The sequence below is a fragment of the Macaca nemestrina genome, chromosome 6 (genome assembly GCF_043159975.1).
Source record: "Macaca nemestrina isolate mMacNem1 chromosome 6, mMacNem.hap1, whole genome shotgun sequence".
NCBI lineage: Eukaryota > Metazoa > Chordata > Mammalia > Primates > Cercopithecidae > Macaca > Macaca nemestrina.
In genome coordinates, this window is record NC_092130.1 from 167,302,059 (window position 1) to 167,329,223 (window position 27,165).

General features: G+C 38.4%; 1 pseudogene; it reads left to right on the top strand.

Moving 5' to 3' along the window:
* The first annotated feature begins 7,180 nt into the window (after positions 1-7,180).
* On the top strand, positions 7,181-7,648 carry LOC105492326 (large ribosomal subunit protein eL29 pseudogene; annotated as a pseudogene).
* Positions 7,649-27,165: the final 19,517 nt, after the last annotated feature.

A 27,165-nucleotide genomic window follows, 5' to 3' on the forward strand; every position in this document is an offset into this window, starting at 1 on the left:
AGCCATTAGTGTTCATTCAGCTGAAACTACAGGACTAAAACTAATCCAATTAAGTAACAACAGTATATTTTGAATCAGTACTGAACAGATGGTAAAGCATCCCCCATTCATCATTAATTAATGTTCATTTAGCACCCATAGAGAATGACTCTGGGTTACTGCTTCCTGAAGGTAGAGATGAAACTTCTGCATTGGAAAGTCATACCATCTGGTTGCTGAAAAACCACCTTACAGGATCTGAAATAATTTTGTACAATAAATCATCTCTGGAAATGGGAATGTTAAGGACCTCAATAGGAAGATTTTGTGAACTTCACAGAGGATTTCAGGGATAAAGCCTAAAACCTATGATTTTTCTTATTTAAAAAGAATTTAAAATAACAAATCTACCTCCCTCCTTTCTCTATTTAACATGCCAGCAGATATACTGAATGATTTCCCCTTCTTTTAGTTTTGCCTTCACATTTTTTAAATTTTATGATTGTTTAGTTTGTATTTTGTATCTATTCTCTCTCTCCTGAGCTCTGTATGGCACTCCCAGATGTGTATGTGGGTAACATTTAAAGTTGGTAAAGTGATGCTCAAGCCTAATCATTCTTCCTGAGGATTTGTTGACACGAGTGTTTCAGAGAATGTCAATTTGGTAGATAATTTGTGGAATGGTTTACCGTAATTGAATTTCTGTGCCGTAATAAGAATGGAGTAGACCCATGCCTCTCTTGAGTGTCTCTTTGCTTATAATTCTCTTTGAGAGTAATGTTTTCTGCATTCGCATATCATAATTAAAAGAGCTTTTCCAGTGTTCTTTAAAAATTTCCCACTGATGGAATACTCATTAAAAGAGTTTGAAAAGTTAGTTTACATATTTACTTTTAATAGCATTCTTATAGTATTTATTTTTGTGGACAAAGTGCCTTCCAAATTTAGACTTACACCTTTAAATGTATCTATATTCTTTGTTTTCTGGTTATAAGCTGTAACAATTTTAATTATCTACGGCAACTAGTTGCCTATTCAACCTCCTCTCTCCCCAAATAGGAGATGGCAATGTGTTTAGCTAAAATTTATGATTTTGTAACCCCTATTATAATCATGAATAGACAATAAAATATAAGACCATATATTAGGTGGTGGTTTTTGAGAATTCCCCTTTAAAGGGGCTTACTCAGCTGGAATGCAGGCATACGACCGGTGTTCCAGCATCCATTTTCTTACTATGAAGTAATCTTGAGAATAAAAGCCACAAGCTGATGAAAGCAGAACAGATACTTAAATGGAGGTTGGATCATGATGGTCATACCAGTTCTGGACTACTTTTATTTGAACTTTATGTCATAGGTACAAAAATAATTCCCTGTTTTGCAGAATGCACTCTTATCTTGGATCAATTCTCTAACCCAACTGAAACATATTTTCATAATGGAAGTGGGTTTGTATAGTGACCTACAAAAGTCCTACCAGATATGATTCCATGATACCTTTCTGACCCTGTCTCTTGACAGTCTCTCCTTTGTACATTCTGTTCCAGCTACATGGCCTTTTTGGTGTTCTTGGTATACATCAGGTATAATCCAGCCTTCAGTATTTTGTTCTTGCTGTTCCCTCTACCTGGCGCATGAGTGCCCCAAATGTTTACTCAGCAAATTCTCTCATGTCCTCCAGACTGCTACACTTTTCTTTCACCCTCTCCATCACTTCAACTTGTTATCCCCTGACATTTTATATCTCCCTTCCCTGATTTAATTTTCTCTCTTGCATGATCTAACATTGAGCATATTTTACTTTTAATCTATTTTATTGCCTGTTTTTCTTTAGAATGTAAGCTCCAAGAGACAGTTTTTTGCCTATTTCATTTACTAGGATAGAGCCAGATACTAGGACTGCACATACATATTTGTTGAATGAATGAAAGTGATAAGGAATTGGTTGACCAAGAGAGATGGGGAGAAAAAGATATTAAGACTCTGATACGGAAAGCTGGAAAGCTGGTAACCCTTATTTTATTTAAATAGCAGGAAATCATGACCAAATTTCAAATGCATAAGTGAAGAAGGATATAATGCCTATTTCCAAGATGAAAAGTATAAAGAATGAAGTAAGAAAATGCAGGAAGATGAGGGCCAAAGAGCTCAATGAAAAGGGATTGCTGTAGTCAAGAGGGCAGATATGATTTTTTAAGAGTAGGAATGAGAATACCTAGAGATTGAGGATAAGAGAGGTTTTCATAATCTGGGGTGGAAATGGAGGAAACTCAAATCTGACAGTCTTAATCTTCTAAGAAGAACAAGATGCAGACAATCTGATGATTGTGAGGGAAGAATAGAGATGGAAGGATGGATTGGGGAGGGGGGGGGAAGTTTTGCAGTATCAGCCACTGCAGGAAAGAGGAATAAAGCAGAACTAAATGAAAATTGCTTCTGAGTGGTACAGAAAGGCTGAGTTGAAACAGACAATGAACATTTATAGTCAAGCCAATTGTCATGGTTTTATTTCTTTTCTTGTAATTATTGGCAGCTCATAGGCAGAAACGGGAAATTAGCAGGAATAGGTGGTCAGCTTTTCCCACAGTTGGTAAATAGTAAGGTGGGCATGGAAGAATTTCTGAGTGGTAGTAGTTGAGTAGACTGTTAAAATGGCATCCACGTTGGGAAAGGTAAGTGGAGCTAGACCGAGGAGGATAGAACCTGAGCTGTGAAGACAGGAGCTGTCCTAAAGTCTCAGTGACTATGGACTCTACCTCTGTCCTCAATTGAAAGTAGATTTGGACTTTTTGTTATATTTCTTCTTATACCATACATAAAGTTTATATGCAAGGACTCAAAGTATTCTTTAACCCATTTGCCGTTTGGACTGATGGATAAATGTGACCCAGTAGAACACCTAGGGCAAGATTTATGGTGCATACTGTGAGGTAGTCATGCTGGGAAAGACATACAGCACATCAATTAGAATTCTAGCATGCAGATGGAGAAAAACAATGCTCATTTCTGCTTGGTTCTAGGTGTGTGAACTTTACATTAACTCTCATTATTCCCAGCTCTCCTTTTTGTCCATGTGCTTCAGAGAAGCAAAACAAAGAGGTTGGGAACTTGGGCTCTGAAATCTGTTATCTGGGATCAAATCCTGGTTCCACGATTTTCTAACCATGTGATCTAGAAAATCAAGGTATTTAACCTCTCTCCGATTCAATTTTCTTATCTTTGAAATGGGGTCGATCCTGCAACATACTGCATAGGATTATTTCAAGGATTGATGAGATCTGTGTAAAATATCTAGAGAGGGATCAGCGCATAAGTACACTTAATTACTTATGATAATGATGATGATGATGTTGGTATTAATGTGATAACTACAAGAATTCAATGGAGCCTACAAACAAAATATATCCATCATTCCCTTAAGGTGGGGCAAATGGGACGTGTGCCTTGTGAACATAAGCAGGGTACAATTAATAATTAAGATTATAACTGCACAAATTATCATAAGTACTACATGAATTAAATATCTGGCCTAGGGCTTCCCACAGAGCCTATTTAGATAAAACAAACATAAACTTCCAAGAGACATCTAAATTGTTCAATGGCTTTCTGAAAAAAGATTCAGGTTAAAAAGATTCTCAATTCAAATCACCACAATTTCATGATAAGAAAATTAGCAAATAAATTAATTAAGAAAGTTAAAAATACCCATAATCCCACTGTCCACACATAGTCCTGAATAGATGCAAATAACAAAGGATATCTGGAAAATTTTGCCTTTTTTAACTACATGTCATACATTTATATTATCATGAATGTTATCCTTTGGCATGTCACATGGAAGTGACTCATCTCTGTGTCTTTGGCTGATTCTTTGTGAGAGTGGTGACTGGGCTATTTCCCTTGGAGTCTGTTTCCTCTCTTCTCTCTCCTTTTTTCATATCTATGCTTTGCTGTACCCGTCATTACAGCAATCCAGGAATCTAGTGGGAAACTGTGGCTTTGTTAGACTTCTAGCCTGAGCTGTGGGCTCCTGTCCAACTTCACCAGGAATTCTGCTGTGGGAGTGTATCAGATGGTGGCCTGCTATTAATAAAATGACTTTCATTTCTACCCTATTATTCATCATTAACCTCAGGGGGAAAAAGCCAAATAGAGCATTCTTAGCTTCCGAGAATGAAATATCATTGAGTACTATAAAATTTGACTCAGGTTCCTAATATCCCATCTGTATTAACCTGTTCTCACACTGCTGTAAATAAATACCTGAGACTGGGTAATTTACAAAGAAAAGAGGTTTAATTGGCTCATGGTTCTGCAGGCTGTATAGGAAGCTTGATGCTGGCATTTGCTCAGCTTCTGGGGAGGCCTCAAGGAACTTACAATCATGGCAGAAGGCGAAGGAGGAGCAGACACACCATATGGGCAGAGCAGGAGTGAGACACAGGCCAGGGCTGGGGGCGGGAATAGAAGGGAGGTGCCACACACTTTTAAACAACTAGATCTTGAGAGAACTCACTACCCGAGGACAGTACCAAAGGGATGGTGCTAAATCATTCAGGAGAAATCCCTCCCCACGATCCAATCACTTCCCACCAGACCCCACCTCCTACACTGAGGATTATGTTCAGCATGGTTTTGGGCAGGGACACACATCCAAATGATGTCACCATCTAATCCCTGGCTCCACATAAACATCTTGTATGTTCAGCCGAGTATGCTTTCTTTCTTTCTAACTGTAATGTATAGAACACCCTTAGTAGAGTAGCTGACACATGGTTAGTGCTTAACCAATTTAAGTACTACTTCATCTTTTAAATATCTTACATACAATAAATATTAGAATATCAATATTTATTTGTATTTATTATGATATTGATCTAAATGTAAATATCAATATTCAACTCTTGAAACAATTACTATATACCATATCCTTTCAAATAATTAGTGTGTTAGAATGTTGGGTTATTCAGTTTCTTAGATGTTTGTGATTACCCAAGGATCACCCACTGATGGAGGGAAAAGACCTAGGTAAGAACCTCCCAGGAGGGGATTTAGGACAATGCACCTTTAAGATTTTTGTCAGTGTTGCCACATTGCATGAGGTGGCCTTTTGATTGCATAACATTAGGCATTCCACAACTTTTCACACAAAGTTCTTGCTTACTAAACTAACGATTAACCAAGTACAAGTCACTTTGATGGATTTAAGTAGGTTCTAGCAAGAGAAGAAAATAAAATATTTTTCTAAAACATTACATAAATGAAAAAAATAAAAAGGTTCTGAAATCCAAGAATGACAATTTCATAGATATCAAATTATATATAATGTATAATTATATTATATATTAATAATAATAATGAAAATTGTGATGCTTTACATTAATATAGAACAATTTCTAACATTTAGATTGTCTTATGATTCTATAATATTCTTGTGATTTATAAGCAAATGAGGAAAAATGATGGGAAAGGAGTAATGATAAAAGTACACATTTGAGTGCTTATGTTTCTTAACTGATAGAGTAAACCTAAGTTTAAGATTAAACAATTAGTTTTGATAATCCCAACAGTATAGTTTTTCAAATGAATTATATTCAAAAATAATTCAGAATTTTTCAGGAAATGACAGTGCACTAAATATAATACATACCTAACCTAAAATATAGAATGAGTTTAAATAATAATTTTATATTGTGAAATTGTATGACAACATTTCAAAAAAAGTTATAGTTTTTATGCATAATTTTAATTAGAACACCACAGCTATAAGGTATTGCATATTATCAAGACTTTATTTTACTCATGGTGAGACACAATGTCAGTAATAATATTTTATGGGACCATGACACATGCAGAACCCTCCTTTTTTCTGCACAATTATCTGACATGCCAAATCAGACAACATTTTAGCGAAAATCTTGGGATAATAAGTCATCAGTAATATTAGCCTAGGATGTTTCACTCCCCCCGGGATCATCAAATTATTGACTTACTTTTTATAACTGCTTAAAAAGTATTAAATGCTTTATATAATTTGTCTCATTTGGACTGCAGGAGAATCCTAGGAGCTAGGTTTGGCATGTTTTATAGGATAGTGTAACATAGTGGCTAATAGCACAGATACTGGTGCCAAAGTGCCTGCCTTTGAACCTTTATTTTGTCCCTCAGGAGCTTTGGGACCATCTGACTGTAGGCCAGTGGTCCAACCTGGAACAGGAGGATGACCACTTCATAGTGGTAAGCAGTGAGTGAGGTGCTAGACATGAGATGCTTGGCGCTCCGCCTGGTTGTGATAGACACTGGACCAGTACCAGGACACACGGCCCTTGTCTTGCAGAGGAAGAGCCTCTGCTCAGAGAGATTATTCTGCTTTTTCTAAGCGTTTGCATCTTTTCTTTTTTTGTAAGGTTGGTTCTTTATTGTGAAACAAAGGGAAAGGGGCTGATTAATGCAACAAAGAAAAAGACAAAAATTAAGAAGTTGTACTAAGTACTTAAGTACAATTACTTAAGTGTATTTTCAAGAATCATTTGTTTAAGAAAAGCCTTCTACCTTGTTTACTTCTGTGATAATTTGAGCTGGTTATAGCCTGAGAGGGGTGGTGGCAGGCAATACAATAACAAAAGAGCTCATATTTTAAGAGCTATCAACAAAGCTAATGCATTTTCATTTTCTACTTATGATATCAAAAGACATTTCCTAGTGATGGATTATTTCTATAATGACAAAGGCATTTTAATACAACTAGATGCGTTTCCAAGATTTTATTCTTCATTTGGCAGTGGCTGGATGGTGTTGCTCATAGGTACTACCTACATATTTATTCTTTTTCCATTTTTTTCAGGCATATATAGAGAGTGATGAGATTTCCCTCTTCTTTATAAGGTTAAGTTAAAACTAAACAGCACTCTGGACACGGTGGCTCACACCTGTAATCCAAGCACTTTGGGAGGCTGAGTCGTGCAGATCACTTGAGGTCAGGAGTTCGAGACCAGCCTGGGCAACATGGTGAAACCCCGTCTCCACCAAAAAATACAAAAATTATCCAGGTGTGATGGCGCGCCTGTAATCCCAGCTACTTGGGAGGCTGAGGCAGGAGAATCACTTGAACTGAAAGGTGGAGGTTGCAGTGAACCCAGATCACACCACTGCATGCCAGCCTGGGTGACAGTGTGAGACCCTGTCTCAAAGGTGCAGACATGTCCAAGTCCAAGAACCACACCACACACAACCAGTCCCGACAATGGCACAGAAATGTTATCAAGAAACGCTGATCACAAAGATATGACTCTCTTAAGGGGGTAGACCCCAGGTTCCTCAGGAACATGCACTTTGCCAAGAAGCACAAGAAGAAGGGCCTAAAGAAGATGCAGGCCAACAATGCCAAGGCCATAAGTGCACGCGCTGAGGTTATCAAGATCCTTGTAAAGCCCAAAGAGGTTAAGCCCAAGATTCCAAAAGGTGTCAGCTGCAAGCTAGATCGACTTGCCTACATTGCCCACTCCAAGCTTGGGAAGTGTGCTCGTGCCCGCATTGCCAAGGGGCTCAGGCTGTGCCAGCCAAAGGCCAAGACCAAGGATCAAACCAAGGCCCTGGCTGCAGCTCCAGCTTCAGTTCCAGTTCAGGCTCCCAAAGGTGCCCAGGCCCCTACAAAGGCTTCAGAGTAGATATCTCTGTTTGCCAACGTGAGGACAGAAGGACTGGTGTGAGCCCCCTGGGCTACCATCTGCCTGGGGCTGGGGTTCTCCTGTGCTATTTGTACAAATAAAACCTGAGGCAGGAGAAAACAAAACAACAAAACAAAACAAAACAACGACACAACCAACTAAACAAACAAAAAAACAAATAACAAAAAACAACAAAATACAACAAAAAACAACAAAGTACAACAAAAAACAACAAAATAGCAGATATTAGGACGTTCGAACTACTGGTAGCTTTTTCTAAGCCTTTGAGGTGACTTGAACGACAGTCAGTGATAATAAACAATAGCTTTCCTCTCTTTGCCCGTAGTGGTGGGCAAAGGGAGATGGAGAACACCAAGAGAGAGGGTGTGTGTTTGTGTGGTGAGCTATTCAGTCTTACTTATCTTCTCAATTTCTAAATTCTCTTAAGTTTGACTCAAATTCTTACCTATTCTCAACCTATGAGTCTCAGTCTTGGCTACATTTTTAAAGTATTTGGGATCTTACATACTAATTAACAGATAATACGTATACATGATGTACATATATATTTATTAGGTTGGTACAAAGGTTATTGCAGTTTTGCCATTAAAAGTACGGCAAAAACCACAATTACTTTTGCTTCAGCCTAATACACACATGTATATGCCCATACACCTAGACACCTATATGCATACACAGACCCTACCCTTTGATGTTGGCTCCAGCAACATCTCTACGAACTCTCTAACCTAATTGACTTAGCTACCACTGTCTTTCCAGGTGCTCTACTTTCTATGCAGATATGTGCTTTGCTATAGTTATTCCCTCACTGGAAGCGTTTTCTCTTCCCTTTCTCCCTTCTCCATTCCTAACCCTCTGCGTGGAGCCTTTGATTGCTTTGGACTTCCCGTCAGCATTTACCTCAATTCTCATTTTGGCTTTGAATTATGTAGGGCTTTCTACTTAACTGTTCCAAGAATATCTATCTTGCTTTTTCAATTAGACTAATGACCAGGTTAGTCTAATTAAATAAAAGAGAAAGATATTTCTTTTATCTTTATTTTTTTCTAATGCCCAAGACTACACGTGTATCTACCATAGTGCCACATGCTTAGTAATCATTACTTGAAGGAATGAATTTCATCCAGGCTATCCACATTCATAGTTTAAAGGAAACACCTGTCGATCAGAAGAGTTTTAGGCTGTAATCAATCTATTAACCACAATCATTACCTATAACTCATCTATTTTAAAAATTAATTAGTTAAAATTTTAAATTGAGTAAAAATTATATATATTTATTATGTAAAACATGATATTTTGAAAATGTATACTTTGTGGAGGGGCTACATTAAGTTTATCATCACATGCATTACTTCATAAACATCTTTTTTTGTGGTAAGAACACCCAATACCTACTTTTTGGCAATTTTCAAGAACACACTGCATTGTTATTAATGATAATTACCATCTTGTACAATAGACCTCTTGAACTTATTCCTATCTAACTAAAGTTTTGTAAGTTTTGACCAATATCATTCCAACACCCTCACCTCCCTCTGAAAAATCCCCAGTAATCACCATTATACTTTACTTTTATAAGTTCAACTTTAAAAGATTCCACATATAAGTGAGACCATGTGGTATTTGCCTTTCACTGCCAGGCTTATTTCACATATCATATTGTCCCCAAAGTTCATCTATATTATCACAAATGGCAGGATTTCCTTCTTTTTACAATGGGAATAGTTTTCTATTGTATGCATACAACATTTTCTTGATCCATTCATCCATTGATGAACACTTAGGTGGACTCCATATCTTGGTTACTGTGAATAATGCTGCAGTGAACATGGGGTTGCAGGTATCTCTTTGTTGTATTGATTTTGTTTCCTTTGGATATATACCTAGTAGTGGGATTGCTGGATCATATGATTGTTCTATATTTATTTGTTTGAGCAACCTGCATACTGTTTTTCATAAGGGTTTACCAATTTACATTCCCAGCAGTAATGTTCAACAATCCATTTTTTTACTTTAACCATATAACCAATCACCTATGTAACCTTTCTTCTTGGATGTCTAAAAGGCACTGAAACCTGTCATCTGACCCTCTGACTATGTCAAATTCCTTGTCAGATGCTCTTATATTTATATCTCCTTTAAAATTTTACATTTATTTGTGCAATTATTTGCTTAATCTCTGATTACCTCATTGGACTATAGCCCAATGAGGGCAGAGAATATGACTGTTTGACTAACTATTATATCTTTCATATATATCAGAAGGAAGAAATGAAAGAAGGAAGGAAGGAAGAAAGAAATGGGAGGAAAGAAAAATAAAAGAATGAGAAATGTTCACAGTCTATTGCTAAAAGTTCAAAGCCTGTTAGTTCCTTTAGCTGTATGTTTTGATGTTTCTTTGCAGACTAAACTAATATTTCCAAACAAAATCGCTTTTAAAATTTAACACCAGGCTCAATTTTCATTTCAAAATTGTGCCAGTTCACTATTCACAATAGCAAAGACTTGGAATCAACCCAAATGTCCATCAGTGACAGACTGGATTAAGAAAATGTGGCACATATACACCATGGAATACTATGCAGCCATAAAAAAGGATGAGTTCGTGTCCTTTGTAGGGACATGGATGCAGCTGGAAACCATCATTCTCAGCAAACTATCACAAGAACAGAAAACCAAACACCGCATGTTCTCACTCATAGGTGGGAACTGAACAATGAGATCACTTGGACTCGGGAAGGGGAACATCACACACCGGGGCCTATCATGGGGAGGGGGGAGGGGAGACGGATTGCACTGGGAGTTATACCTGATGTAAATGACGAGTTGATGGGTGCAGCACGCCAACATGGCACAAGTATACACATGTAACAAACCTGCACGTTATGCACATGTACCCTAGAACTTAAAGTATAATAATAATAATAATAAATTGTGCCAGTTATTGAAAATGTTTTATTATTATGTGGTGTCACAAATGGTCTGGAAGCTCTCTCAAACATGCTGGGCATGTAGTATTGGGTGTCTATGGCTGTCTCCTAAAGATGGCTTATCTAGTTATTGCTAAACAAACAGAAAAGAAAAAGGAAAGAAAGGAAAGAAAAAAAAAAACCCTGAGGAAGTAATATCATGCTGTGTGTAAAATATTTGCAGCAAATAGCTCTATAAAATAATATTTTTAAAAGAGACTTTTTCATTTTGTTTTGGTTTGTTTAATGTCCCAGAACCTTCCAATTGAGAGTTAAAAGAAACTACTATAGTGAATAAAGTTGGTTAAAATTCAGGACAAAACCACAAATGCAGAAAAAATAAAAGGATTGCGGGAAATTCAGATGTATATTTACACCCTAAACAATAAAATAAACATAGAAATAAAAATTTCATTCTTCTCTAGGATTAGACAGGATTCTCCCAAGATGGTCCTCATATTAGTCCATTTTCACACTGCTGATAATGATATACCTGAGACTGGGTAAAATTTAAAGAAAAAGAGGTTTAATAGACTCACAGTTACACGTGACTGGGGAGGCCTCACAATCATGGTGGAAGGTGAAAGGCACGTCTTACATGGGGGCAGGTAAGAGAGAAAATAAGCAAGCAAAAAGGGAAACCCCTTATAAAACCATCAGATCTCATGAGACGTATTCACTACCATGAGAGCAGTATGGGAGAAACTGCCTCCATAATTAAATTACCTCCCACCAGGTCCCTCCCCCAACACATGAGAATTATGGGAGCTACAATTCGAGATGAGATTTAGGTGGGGACACAGCCAAACTATATCAGTCCTCAAACAGAAGGCTTACCCAGGTCTGTTGGAAGCGACTTTCCACTGTCAGTGTCCAAACTATCCCCAAATATTTATTGTGAAATGTTTCTTCTAGATCTTGAGATCTCTAAAATGAGAAAAATGTTTCCCATTTCTCTTAATGAAGATTGCCTCTACTGCTGGTTGGATATCATGAGATCATTCAGCTCTGCTAGTATTTGCCCTCCCTTGGAAGTCTTGCAGGTACCTTTCTCACCTGGGGTTCTCTAACTTTGAGAACTCTAAATTTCCTCCATTGTTTTCTTTAAAAAATCGATTTGAAAGCATCATCCTCTAGAGAGTTTGTTTTAATAATTCTAGAGTGGTGGGTCCAGGAATTTGTTTTTATTTTATTTCATTTTTAAGGCACCATAAGTGACGCTAATGAATCACCTCAGGTGAACTCAATGAGAAACACAGCATTACAGTTTTTGGCCCTTGAGAAAAGTCGTATCTACACAGGCTTTATTTGCCCAATTATGTCAGCAGAGACTTATATTTAATATGCTTGTTTCTCTTAAATTAAAAAAATAGTCTTCTTTTCCCCTGTTTTCTAGTATAGTTCTTTCCCTCTCTCTCCCCTCCCCTCGAGTCCTACCTCCCCTCACCTCACAGATCTATACTTGGCTAAGCAGGATAATAACCCAATTTCTTCAGATTTTGTGTAGCACAATTTGTATGCATCTTATCTTGATACATCTTTTCTTTCTAATACCTCTTAACCTCCAATATTCTCCCTTTTTCTTCAGCTAATGTACTCTTTAGGGATATCATTCCACATTGTGTGAGAGCCCTTACTATACCATTTTTGTTCTTCAGGGTATTGTTTTTCTTTGTATTCATACTTTACTGCTTTTTTAACATATTTAATTTTTTTGTTAGGAAAGACATTGTTAAGCTTCATCACTTTTGGTTGAGGGTTGGGTGGCGGAGTGTGATGATGAGGGCTGGAGGGCGATGATGAGGGCTGGAGTGTGATGATGAGGGCTGGAGTGTGATGATGAGGGCTGGAGGGCGATGATGAGGGCTGGAGTGTGATGATGAGGGCTGGAGGGTGATGATGAGGGCTGGAGGGCGATGATGAGGGCTGGAGTGTGATGATGAGGGCTGGAGGGCGATGATGAGGGCTGGAGGGCGATGATGAGGGCTGGAGGGCGATGATGAGGGCTGGAGGGCGATGATGAGGGCTGGAGGGTGATGATGACGGCTGGAGGGTGATGATGACGGCTGGAGGGTGATGATGACGGCTGGAGGGTGATGATGACGGCTGGAGGGTGATGATGACGACTGGAGGGTGATGATGACAGCTGGAGGGTGATGATGACGGCTGGAGGGTGATGATGAGGGCTGGAGGGTGATGATGACGGCTGGAGGGTGATGATGACGGCTGGAGGGTGATGATGACGGCTGGAGGGTGATGATGACGGCTGGAGGGTGATGATGAGGGCTGGAGGGTGATGATGAGGGCTGGAGGGTGATGATGACGGCTGGAGGGTGATGATGACGGCTGGAGGGTGATGATGACGGCTGGAGGGGTGCATTCCACATTCACAACCCGATGTGAGTGGAAAATACGGTATTCGAGGGATGTCAAACTTGAGAATATGGAGGGCCCACTTTTTGTATACGCAGGTTCCTCAGGGGTGACTACAGGACTGCAGTGTGTGCAGATTTTGTTTTCCGTGGATGGCCCTGAGATGAATTCCCTGCAAGTATTAAGTGATAATTGTACACACACTACACACACACACACACACACACACACACACACACACACACACGTCTTTGCTAATAATCCAAAAACTGTGCTTCCTAGATCTGATTATGGTATCTGATTATGGTGATTTCTCTGTTATGGTCCAATCAGAAGACAGAAACCACTGGAGCCTTTCAACAGAGGCAGCTTCATTCAGGGAATTTGTTCTTAGGGAAGGGAAGATCTGAGAAGCCAAATGGAATGGTTGAAACACTCAAGAGATTAGTAACAGCTGGAAGCTATGCTCACTCTTAAGACTGGAGAGACACTGGGAGGCAGTGATGTTGGTGGTGTTACCAGAGCATAGGAACCAGGGTCTCCTTCAGGGAGTGAGAATCACGACAGGGAGATGGTAAAATCTAGAGTTCCATGGAAGACGCCACTGCTGGGTATGCTGTGTGAAACAGAGCAAGAGGGAGAAATGCCCCTACTCCTTCCCAATATCTGGCTTCTTTCTTCTTGCCCTCCAGTCTTCTGCCAGTACCATCTAATAGTTAAAACTATGTGGAATCGAGATGACAAGGGATCCTTGAAAATGTAGTTCCTTAAAGGTAGAGCAGAAAATGGATTTAAGAGAAAAAGACACACGACTGGCACAGTTTCTATACAAGCACGAGCTCATATGACATACGGAGTCTGCCTTTTCTATCCAAGCAGAAATTACTCCCCATAGTGAGTTACTAAGTATGTACATCCCAGCTAGCCACAGAACCCAGAAGGGTCCTCAGAAGATCCTTAATCTGGAGCCAACAAATGACACTAAAGAATATCAAACTGTGTATGGGACCAGATGCAGATGGTGCAGACCCCAGAAAGAGCTGCAGCAGACTGTACCCAGCAATTGTGTTTTATGCTATTTAGTTTCTTTGACCCAGCATAATGATGGAACCTCCGTGTCGTATGTTGGTGTCTCTTCACCTTTTCTACTTCCTTGCTGACCATTCTATATTTAGATCATTTCAATTTGGTTTGGTTATTTCCTCCTCTGAAAATGTCCTCTTACTATAACCTACTGACTGCCAAATCCACTGGTAACTTTTCTTGGATATTTCAGTTGGCTATTTAGTAGCATTGAAAACTGTGGAGTACCTTCTTCCTCTTTAAAACTTTATAGACTTCATTTGAGATAATATTTTTTTGCTTTTTCTCCTAATTTTGACTACTCTTTCTTCTCTTTTTAATTTTTAACTTTTAGGTTCAGGGGTACATGTGCAGATTTGTTATGTAGGGAAGTTGTGTGTCATGGAGGTTTGGTGTATAGATTATTTTGTCATCTAGGTAATAAGCATAGTACATGATGGGTAGTTTTTGGAACATCCTCCTCCTCCCACTCTCCACCCTCAAGTAGGCCCTGGTTTCTATCGTTCCCTTGTTTGTGTCCATGGGTGCACAATGTTTAGCTTCCACTTATAAGTGAGAACACACAGTTTTTGGTTTTCTATTCTTGAGTTAGTTCACTTAAGATAATGGCCTTCAACTCCATCCTTGTTACGGCAAGGGTCATGACCTCATTCTTTTTTTAATGGCTGTGTAGTATTCTGTGGTGTATATATACCAAATTTTCTTTTTCCAGTCCACCGTTGATGGGCATTTAGGTTGATTCCATGTCTTTGCTATTGTGAATAGTGCAGAGATTAATATACATGTGTTTTTATGAAATCATGATTTGTATTCCTTTGAGTAAATATTTAATAATGAAATTGCTGGGTCAAATTGTAGTTCTATTTTAAGTTCCTTGAGAAATCACCAAACTGCTTTCCACAAAGGCCGAACTAATTTACATTCCCATCAGCAATGTATAAGCATTTCCTTTTCTCTGCAACTGTTGTTTCCCTCACCAGCGTCTGCTGTTTTTCTACTTTTTAACAACAGCTGTTCTGAATGGTGTGAGATGGGATATCATTGTGGTTTTCTGTGCATTTCTGTAACAATTAGTGATGTTGAGCAGGTTTTAAAAAATATATGCTTGTTGGCTGTGTGCGTGTTTCCTTTTTGAATAGTGTCTGTTCATGTCTTTTGCATACTTTTTAATGAGGTAGTTTGTTTTTTGCTTGTTAAGTTGTTTAGGTTAAAATGAGACCTTTTCCTAGGTTTTATTTTACAGTTTTAGGTTTTTCATTTAAGTCTTTAACCCATCCTGAGTTAATCTTCACATACGGTACAAGGAAAGGGACCAGTTTCAATCTGCATATGGTGAGCCAGTTATCCCAGCACCATTTGTTGAATAGGAAGTTCTTTCCCATTGCTCGTTTCTGCCGACTTTTTTTTTTTTTTAAAGATCATGGTTGTAGGTGTGTGGCTTTATTTCTGGGTGCTCTATTTTATTCCCTTGGTTTATGGGTCTGTTTTTGTACCAGTACCCTGCGTTTTGATTACTGTAAAGTTGCAGGTTAGTTTGAAGTCAGATAATGTGATGCCTCCAGATTTGTTCTTTTTGCTTAGAATTGCTTTTTCTATTCAGATTCCTTTTTGGTTCCATATGAATTTTAAAATAGTTTTTTTTTTTCTAATTCTGTGAAAAATGTCATTGGTAGTTTGATAGGAATAGAGTTGAATCTGTAAATTGCTTTGGGTGGTATGGACATTTTAACAATATTAATTCTTCAGCCTTTTTTTCTTTTCTTTCTCTAATTCCCTTTTAGTTGTAAATATTTGTGTTCTCAAGGACTCCAAAATTGGGCTTTTTGCCTTCTCCCAGCCCACTCCCCTGTTTTACTGATATGTGTTCCCTGGACTGCCTCATGCTATGAAATCAATATAACCTATGTCCTTTCAAATATCATATCTTCTTTTTACACTGGAAGTATCTTCTAAACTTTAGGTCTGCATTTCGGTTGTCTACAGATCACCTTCATGGGCAAGTGTTACCTCAAATTCAGTATGTTTAAAACCAAAGCTATTATTTTCTTTCCTTAAACCAATTCATATCTCAGTTAACGGTAGCATATTAACTAGAAAAACCTACTAATCTCTCTGACCTCCTCCAAGGTGAATTGTCATCCGTGCTTTTAGGACATATAATTTATTACTCTACGTTTTGGTGTGAATGTTAGTTCTCCTCCCAAATCCAAATGCTGAAACCTATTCACCAATGCAATGGTATTTGGAGGTGGTACTGTTTGGAGGTCATTAAATAATGAGGATAGAGGTCTAATGAATGAGATTAGTGCCCTTATAAAAGAGGTCCAAGAGAGTGTCATTATTGTTTCCTGCCCTGTGCAGACACAGCAACAAGGAACCATCTATGAGAACCAGGAGATAGGCCCTAACCAGACACCAAACCTGCCAGTGCCTTGATCTTGGACTTCCAGCCTCCAAACTGTGAGAAATAAATATCTGTTGTTTATAAGCCACCCAGTTTATGTTTTTTTTTCTTATATCAGCCTGAACATACTAAGGCACTCTCATATTTATTTATTTTTTTGTGGTGAGTTTTTATTTGCCTGTTAGTTTATAGATTGTGACTTCATCAAGAGCAGGGACTGTATCTTATTTATCTCTGAATTCCCAGGCCTAACTCACTGCAGGCCTTATTCTCATTATCCCCTTCCTTCTCAGATCCTGATTACCCTTCAAAAGAAAATGACAATGTGTACATCTGTTTACACATTTGGAGAATTCATGGTGTCTTTTATTTTCTTAACTGTTTTTACTTCAGTTGCTTACATTTTCTAATTATTTTAGAGAGTTTGGACATACCTATTTTATTTTCACTTGCCTGAGCATATGAATTCCAGCCATTTGAGAAATACACATGTTTTTGTTTGTTTTTGTTTTTTGAGATGGATTCTCACTCTGTCACTCAGGCTAGAGTGCAGTGGCATGATCTCGGCTCACTGTAACCTCTGCCTCCCTGGTTTAGGCAATTCTCCCACCTCAGCCTCCCAAGTAGCAGGGATTACAGGTGTGTGCAACCACACCCAGCTAAATTTTGTATTTTTAGTAGAAACGGGGTTTCACCACGATGGCCAGGCTGGTCTTGAACTCCTGACCTCAGGTGATCCACTTGCCTCAGCCTCCTAAAGTGCTGGGATTACAGGCATGAGCCACTGCTGCCAGCCGAGAAATATACATGTTTTGAACCATAAGAAATAAATTTGTCTAGAGCATGAAGTTCGTTGCAGTGGAAATTTTACTGGTTTCCTATACCATATTTATCTTTATAATGTAGATGAAGAGGAAAAATGAGAATCTTTGATAATTTGTTGTTGTTGTTCACCACAGAGTTCCATAAATTTTGACTGTAACCTTGTTTTTTTTTTTTTGTTTTTTTTGTTTTTTTTTTTTGTTTTTTTTTACAGTAACATTTTTATTGTACTTGGAAGAAGGTACTTACTTATAAAAAATTTCAAATATTTTTCTCTGTTTTTTAAAAAACAAACAAACAACCAAAAACAGAGTCTCGCCCTGTCACCAGGCTGGAGTGCAGTGGTGCAATCTTGGCTCACTGCAACCTCCGCCTCCCAGGTTCAAGCGATTCTCCTGCCTCAGTCTGCTGAGTAGCTGGGACTACAGCCATGTGCCACCATGCTCAGCTAATTTTTGTGCTTTTAGTAGAGATGGGATTTCACCATGTTGGCCAGGATGATCTTGATCTCTTGACCTCATGATCCACCTGCCTCGGCCTCCCAAAGTGCTGGGATTACAGGCGTGAGCCACCGTGCCTGGCAGATTTTCTCTATTTTAAAATTGATGAGTTTGCATATATCTTAGTATTCTACCAAGGATCTAGAATTTACTTTTAGTTGTGTCCCAATTCTAGAATTTGGATGAATGACATAACTCAAAAATCAAGTTTAGGTGAAACTTTATAAATTCAATCTAAGACTTAGTCTCCTAGAAAACAGAATCTGATGCAAAGACGTGAAATATTGATGCTTTACTTGGGCAGTGCAACCCCAGGCAGCAGAATAAGAGTGAAGACAAAGGTGCGCCAAGAAAGAAGGATGGGAAGAGATGCATTCCCCAACCACTGCTGCATCACAATGAGCTATGAAAAGACACCGCTGGGCCCCACAGGTGCAGCTCCTCTGCTCAGGGCACTGACAAAGACTCCTGCATGGAAAAGCTGTGCCCACAGAGCATCCCATGTGGGTGGTAGGGGTTGACTTCCTCCTGCTTCCTGTTGCCATTGTTCAAAGTGTGCTTCACAGGGAGTTAACTCTCCTGCACTTCTTTTTATTTTAGAGTGAGAGTCTCCCTCTGTTACCGAGGCTGGAGTTCAGTGACATTGATAATAGCTCACTGCAGACTCACACTCCTGGGCTCAAAGGATTCTCCCATCTCCGCTTCCCAAGTAGCTAGGACAACAGGTGCACACCACCACGCCTGGTTACTTTGTTTTATTTTATTTTCCGTAGAGATGGGGACTTGCCATGTTGCCCAGGCTGGTGTCAAACTCCTCGTCTCAAGCAATCCTTCCACCTCAGCCTTCTGAGTCCTTTTTTCTGAGTGCGAATGTATGGGGTACAAGGGCAATTTTGTTACATGCGTAGATTGTGTAGTAGTCAAGTCTGGGTTTTTATTCACCTGAACAATATACATCATACCCATTAAGTAGTTTTTCATCATTCATCTTCTCCTACTACCTCACCCTTCTGAGTCTCCAGTGCCTATCGTTCTTTTCTCTATATTCATGTGTGCACATTATTTAGCTTCCACTTATAATTCTGCATGTGATATTTGTCTTTCTGTGTCTGTCTTCTTTCACTTAAAATAAAGACTTCCAATTCCATTTATGTTGTTGCAAAACACGTAATTTCATTCTTTTTTTATAGTGGAATAGTATTCCACTGTGTATCTATACCATGTTTTTCTTTATCTGATTTTCCACTGATGTTCACTTAGGTTGATTCCGTATCTTTGTTATGCTGAACAGTGCTGTAATAAACGTATGATATGATTTATACAAACTTTCTACAAAAGGATGTATAAATGGGTAAGTAGAGAATCTCTATCTACAAAATGTTTTCTCTGATGACTAGTGATGTTGAACACTAAAATAAATATACCTGTTGGTCATTTATTTTTCTTCTTTTGAAAAATGTCTATTCATGTCCTTTGTCCATTTATTAATGGCATTATTTGGTTTTGGTTTTTGTTGAGTCGTTTGAGTTCCTTGCAGATTCTGGATATTAGTCCCCTGTTAGATGCATAGTTTGCAAACATTTCCTCCCATTCTACCATGTTCTCTGTTCACTCTGTTGATTCTTTTGCTGTGCAGAAGTATAATTCTTTTAGTTTGCATCATGTGACGGTTAATATCAGGCATCAACTTGATTGGTTTGAGGGATGCCTACATGGCTGGTGAAGTATTGTTTCTGGGTGTGTTCGTGAGGGTGTTTCCACAGGAGATTGATATTGGAGCCCACAGACTGGGAGAGGAAGACCCACCTTCCCTGTGGGTGGGCACCATCCAATCAGCTGCCAGCACAGCTGGAACAAAGTAGGTGGAAGAAGGTGGGATAAGTTTGCTTGCTGAGTCTTTGGCTCTCTTTCTTCTTCTTGTGCTGGATGCTTGCTTCTGCTTCTCCTGGCCTTGGACATTAAACTTCAGTTCTTTGGCGTTTGAACTCTGGGATTTGCATCAGCAGCTACCTGGGGTCCTTCGGGCCTCTGACTGTAGATCGAAGCCCGCACTGTTGGCTTTTGTGGTTTTTGGGGCTTTTGGACTTGGACTGAGCCACTGCTGGTTTCTCTCTTTCCCCAGCCTGCAGACAGCCTACTGTGGGACTTCTTGTAATAGTGTGAGCCAATTCTTCCTAATGAATGCTCTTTCATACATACATATATCCTATTGGTTCTGTCTGTCTGGAGAACCCTGACTAATACACATCATTTAGCTCCGCCTATGGTCATCAAGTACGTTAAATTCCATTCTATGTGGGTAGTGTTATTTTTATTTCCCTGTTTTGTACAAGCTACAGTTCACCAATGGGCTAAGCTCTGTTGCTTGAATTCTGGTGGCAGAGGCAGGGGCCACACACATGGCAGATGGGCTGGGCTGCATGGTGGTAGCTGAGAGCAAGGGATTTTCTTGCCCTAAGCAGGGTCCAGGAGGCAAGAGAGTCACACATAACCCAAAGAATTGCATAAAATTAGCATCTAATAGAGGTGTTAGCTCAAATTCTCAAACTTCTGGGCAAGTTTACAGAGAGGGAAGGAGAGCAGAATATTTCTGCCCAGAAGTTGCATCAAGATGACCAAGTTGTCATGATTAAATCATCACAGATATTTTGAACTGGAAAACAGAAACAAAAACATTGAAAGCTAAAATGCCCCCATAATCTTTTCTTGACTCTGTGTGTCACCCTTGGAGAAGTCTGCATTGTCTCTTGCTGTAGGATGAGTGCATGGGACACACTTAGTGTCTCTTCTGAAAAAGGTTTCTGATCTGCTTAACTTTTCCCATGGTTTTTAAAGAGAATCTAGCTTTGTTGCCCCTGCCTTGTGCTAAAATAAATGTTTAAAAAAAACTGGAAAAATTCGTGACCTATAGTTTTCCAGGGACAAGGCTCACCTATAGAGAAGCATTATTCCAATGACATTTTTTGCTGAACTTGAAGTGTTATTTCCAGAGAAATGTATGTCCTGGTTATAATTGCATTTCAGATTTTCACGTTTTCTTTGGTTAGGAAATAGAGCTACAGGATGTTTTACCTTCAACGGATGTTTTAGGACCCAGCCATAACCGCGAACAATTTTACCCATGGGCATGCAAAGTCAGCTGGTTCTAAATGTGCCTCCAGAAATGAGCAATCAAAGCTTTGGCTAGAAACATGTGTCCAGATCTCTTCCCCATGCAGAGCTTTGGACATTGATTCCAGCCCTGAGTATGACCAATCGGGGGCTGGCACTCCTTATAACACCCTTCTTTTGAGGTCAGTTGTGGATTACCTGAATATTTTTTGAAAAATTTTACACAGTGCCCAGGAGTAATCCTCAACTGCATTTGTTAAATCCCCAAAGCATTATAATACACATATTCTAATGGTTTATTATATTCAAGTTCTCTTCTCTGAATTGTGCTTCTTCTGTTCTTTAACTGAAAGGAGTGGTATCAAAACTCGCGTCTCTGGAGTTGGGCTGGGAGTCCTGTCCTCTGCTGGGCAGCTTATGTCCCTTTGGTGGCTGCTCCCAGTCAGTTCCTGACCTGCTGCTGCCCTTCTGTGTTTGCTTTTAGATATCTCTCACCTAGAATGCCAAATGATCATTTGTGAACTGGAACAGTTCCCTGGGGCTAGTTGGTGGACCGCCCATGCATTCCAGACCGCTGGCATCCCGAACTACTTGGAAATGGCCAATAAATGAGTGTTCTTTGCATTTCCTGTTTTGTACAAGTTATATCACTAGTGGCCTAAGCCAAATGGCTTGAATTCTGAGATGTACATCTTATCATTTTTAAAGTCAATGCAGAGTAATTTTTTCCCAATATTTTGCTGACAATGGAGAAGGCTTGATATAGTATCTTTCTTTCCCTTCTTCTTGAAAGGACAGACTAACTCTACAAATCATTATCCAGCTTGACAGAAATCAATGAAATCTACTAGTGGAAATTCACATTTCACCCAACAACATGAAAAGGCAAATAAATAAAAGTCTATTCAATTGTGCAAGTGCTTTGCAAGCTCTGTCTTGAAAGAAAAATAAAAATAGGATGGCTTTGCTGATTTAAAAATTTGTTAGGGTGTTTCAACCTGGGTTAGTTCATGGCTTTATCTTGAAGACTTCAGCCACCTCTAACAAGGAACGGCTGAAAATTTTACTAGGCTGTTAACCTTCATAAAAGAGTAAGTAGTTTAATTTTATTGGATATTCCTCTTATTATATTGATCTGCTTTTTGGCAGGTGCTTTGTTAAGAATTGTGGGAGATACAGGGACTGGGTATTTGCCCTAAAGGGGTTATATTTCTGTGTGGGAGAGAATATGTGGATGATATAAAGATGACTTGTATCATTACAGTTGAACAGGCTTGTACAATATAGCAATTGCTAATAGACATTGCATTGCCCTAATTTAGATCTAAGAGCATTCTCCACTGATTGTTACTTGCTTGGCTAAAGTCATATCATAAAATAGGAAACTGTCTTGATTGGGAATAAGTACTCTCAAAATTGTCTCATAACATATTTGAAAAAATAGAAATTATAATAAATGAATGAATAAGTAAGTAATTAATTCATATTTATTTCTTAAAATCAGGAGTTATAAAGCTTACCTAGAGTCTTGAATGTTGGAAACCTCTCTTTAAGTCAATGCCTTTAGCTTAGTTCTACAAAATGCACTAGTGTTTCTTCACAGGCAACCTTTAGTGATAGTTTTTGCTATTATTTTAGTTTTACTAGCTTTGTTTTTCCTTACGGGGAACTTAAGGTCTCTGGGGGATTACTTAGGGTCTTCTGTCAGTACATGCTATTCAAAGCACAGTTTGGCATTCATTGGATGATTTCCTTTTTATATCCTTACTTTCTTTGTCTCTGCTTCTATTCCTGGCTATATTTTCAGCTGCCCACCTCTGCATTTTTTACATTATTGGTTCTTGGATCTATGGTAGAATGCCTGTTGCTTGTTTCCAGTACAAAAACAAATCGTGAGTTGTTGGGTTTTTTTTTTTTTTTTTTTTTTTTTTTTTTTTTTTTTTTTTTTTTTTGTCTCTCCCAAAGAGTCTTTGCTATTAGAAACCACCTTTAACTGCATAAAGAGCACAGGTAACTAGTAAAGTGAATGTTTAAAATTTGCTAGAGGTAAAGCAACTATACTGGCAACCTAGACAGAGTGTGGTTCATGAGCTCGTGCCTGCCAGCCTAGAGCTGGTTAGCTCCACTGCCGGCTGTACATCCTAGGAAAACAGGCTTTCTGGATGGATATCAGAACTTGAGAGTGCTTCCAGAAATGACATGAAATTACAAATTGAGGAAGTCAGAAGATAACATATCCGTGTAATTGACCAAATTGTTGCTGACATTGATTAAACACAAATGGCTAGAGTTCCAGGTGATCTGGTAAAAATATATATAGTTTTGATAGAAACATTAGGATATTAAGATACTGTTAAATGCCTCTGAGTGGCTGCAGTTATAAGTGTTCTTTTTTGTTTTTGTTGATCTTCATATTCTGTAATGAGATCACATTTTTTAATAAGAGAAAGTAATATTTTAAAATATGAAATAAAAGCAGTTGGAAAGTTTAATTAAAATTTTTTTTTTGTCAATTGTGCCTGTTACATCTACTGTAGGGGCAGAGGGAAAACTTCTCTTACGTTCTCTCTCTTAAGTTTTGCTGAAATGAATGGCAATAGACAGATTAATAGGAGGAAAGGGTATATAAATTTATTAATATGTATAAGCACAGGAGCCATGTAAAATATGAGACTCAAAGAAAAGTCAGATGGTTGAAGCTTATATAGCCTCTTCATAGGAGAGAGGGGAAGGGAGATTGGGGAAATGTGGGCAATTGTGAGGGGTGGTACATGATTTTCAGATGAAATGAATAAGCCTGAAGAACAATGGCCTGGAACATAGCTCCTTGGAGCTCCAAGAGATGTGGTGGGAAGGTGAGGGGTGTAACTTCACTGTAAACAAAGTTTGTCTTATTATGCAGATAAAGTGTCCCAAAAGTCTCCCTGGCAATCTCTCAGAGTTTCCCTGAGAAGAATAGATGAAAAGTCTATCTGGGTGAGGTGATGACTTTTAGTCTCTTTCCATCAACCTTTCCTGGTGAGTTATTTGATAAGATTCCTAGGGAGGGCTTTAAGACAACTGCAGTTCTTCTGCAAGAACTTCCTTTAATCAGATAAGGGAACTGCAGAAAAAGTCCCTGCTGGTACTTCTGGAAAGAAAGGGGACAAGAGAGACAGGGCGTGGAGGAAGCTCAGAGAGGGAGCTTGGTCCTGAGGTTTATTTCTGAGGCCTTTCAGTTTCCTCTAAATCAAAACACTCAGCATACCAAAGCACCATGCGTATCAAGCACAATATTAGAAAATTTAGCGTAACTTTTTAAATTGCAAAAATTTGAGGAAAATGAAATGTCATCAATCGTTTGTTATACCGTATGTTTATCCTTTCTTGTGGCTTAAAAAAATTATGGTGTTTTTAATATATATCTTACAGAAAAAGAATAAAAAAAAGATTAGAAATGGGAAAAAATCCAAAGCAGTAGAAAATAATGTTCTGAAAATAACATGAAGGTTTGCAGAACTTCCCTGTAATGCCCTGAAATTTTACCGATGTATGATAAATAAGTTGCTAAGGAATATAAATGTTCTATAAAGCAATTGTTTAAAACTATCGTCTTGATATATCTAATTTTGTCCAATTTTCTTTGACCAAACTAAATCCTAATAGTGGAGTTAGCTCCAATTTCTGTTTACTCCAGGTCCCACCAATCCAACACCTTCAATTCTTACATTAAATGAAAAACTAACCTTGTGCATCTCCTTTACTGAAAGGTCTGATTTTTTCAGGTATTCATTTTTTTTTTTTTTTTGGTAAGGAAGACTTCATTTCAGATTTTGCTTTCTACTTCCTTCCCTTTCCTAGTCTTCCTTTCCTCTCTCCTCCTGTCTCTCCTCCCCTCACCATCCCTATTCTCCTTCCTCTCCTTTCTTTTCTCCTCTTCCTTCCACTTCTCTCCTCTGCAGACTTTATTTCCATCTTTATACTTTTCTTTTCCATTTCTTCTCTCTTTTCTTCATTTTTCTCTTTTCTCCCTTCCTTTGTCTGCCCATCTCTCTCCGTGTCTCCTTTCTTCCCTCTTTCTTTCATAGAGCTAGAATTAAAACAAAACAAAACAAATGGAAAGAAACACAGGTATTCACGATTGGCCTTTCCTGTTTCTCAGACCCTTGGGAAACAATGGCAAGATTCAGTTACAGCTTGATGGAAATTTCTAACCATTTAACTCCATTACAAATGTCATCCATGTAACAGAGAATAACTTCCCCAGTAGGCTCATTGTCATGTTTTATCTTATTTGACCAGGTCATGAGTTAATTGAACATTATATGAAAAAGCCAATATATGGGTTTAATTGTACTTAATCATATTTTAATGATTAATGAACTTTTGTGTCATATGGGAAAACGTCATAGTGTCCATTGCCTTGTAGTTCACATAACATAATGAGATGAGTAGTAGGGTTATGAGGCTAATCAATATAGGTCAGACCTGTCCAGGTTTGTTTTATTTAATCCAGAAATAATCTTAAAACAACTGGATTTGTACTATAGCACTTTCTTTTTTGAGACAAGCTCACTCTGTCACCTGGGCTGGAGTGCTGTGATGCTCTGATAGATCACTGCAGCCTCAAACTCAGGTGATCCTCTTGCCTTTTTTAGTGAGGAGTTGTGTGTGGTAAGATTTGGCACTCTTGTTGCTGGAAGAACTTAAGATGTTTGTGAAGTATCTCATTTTTTTTCTCATTAGTTTATGTTGTTCTTATACTTTGAGCAGTTAGTTCCTGATGCTAACTTTATATTTAGAAATGATGTAAGTTGAATGAAGTGCTCCATAAAAACAATGTGACATAAGGGGCAATAATCCCAATGAAGAGCCTAGAGCTAAATTAATATGAATGACAATGTATCTTGGTGTATTAGTCTGTTTTCTCACTGCTATAAAAATACTACCTGAGACTGGGTAATTTATAAACAAAAGACGTTTAATTGACTCACAGTTCCACATGGCTGGGAAGCCTCAGAAAACTTACAATCATGGCAGAAGGTGAAAGGGAAGCAAGGCATGTCTTACATGGTGGCAGACGAGAGAGAGAGTGCAGGGGAAACTGCCACTTTTAAACCATCAGATCTCATGATAACTTCCCTCACAGCCATGAAAACAGCATGGGGGAAATCACCCCATGATCCAGTCACCTCCCACCAGGTCCCTTCCACAACATGTGGGGATTACAATTTGAGATGGAATTTGGGTGGCTACACAAAGCCAAACCATACTGCTTGGCCCAAATCAACTTGAGGGATTTGTTTATGTCTTTCTAAATTGTTACTAACGCAGCTGGACTTTCACGTAACCTTTTCTTTTAATCGACTGTTGCAATGGCTTCCTATTATCCCTGTTTCCTTCTATCTGCCCTCTCCAATCCATCCCATATTTTTTCCAGGTCATTTTCCTCCAAGGTGGCAGTCTCGTCATACTATCTGCTTGATTTTTTCAGGGATAGTATTTTATTTAGGATTTTCACATCAATGTTCATTAGGGATATTAGCCTGAAATTTTCTGTTTTTCTTGTGTGTCTCTGCCAGGTTTATTCATTTCCTCTAGATTTTCTAGTTTATTTTCATGGAGATGTATATAGTGTTCTCTGATGGTAGTTTGTATTTCTTTGGGATCAGTGGTGATATCCCCTTTATCATTTTTTATTGTGTCTATTTAATTGTTCTTTTTTCTATTAGTTTAGCTAGCAATCTATCTGTTTTGTTAATTTTATAAAAAAACAGTTTCTGGATTAATTGACTTTTTGAAGAGTTTTATCTGCTTCAGTTCTTCTCTGATCTTAGTTATTTTTTTTTTTGTATTCTGCTAGGTTTTGAATTAGTTTGCTCTTGCTTCTCTGGTTCTTTTAATTGTAATGTTAGGGTGTCAAGTTCAGATCTTTCCAACTTTCTGATGTGGGCATTTAGTGCTATAAATTTTCCTCATAGCACTACTTTAGCTGTGTCCTGGAGATTCTGGTACATTGTCTCTTTGTTCTCATTGGTTTCAAAGACCTTCTTTATTTCTACCTTAATTTTATTATTTTCCCAGGAGCCCTTCAGGAGTGTGCTGTTCAATTTCCATGTAGTTGTACAGTTTTGAGTGAGTTTCTTAATCCTGAGTTCTAATTTGATTGCACTGTGGTCTGAGAGACTGTTGTTATGATTTCTGTCTTTTGCATTTTCTGAGGAGTGTTTTACTTCCAATTATGTGGTCAAT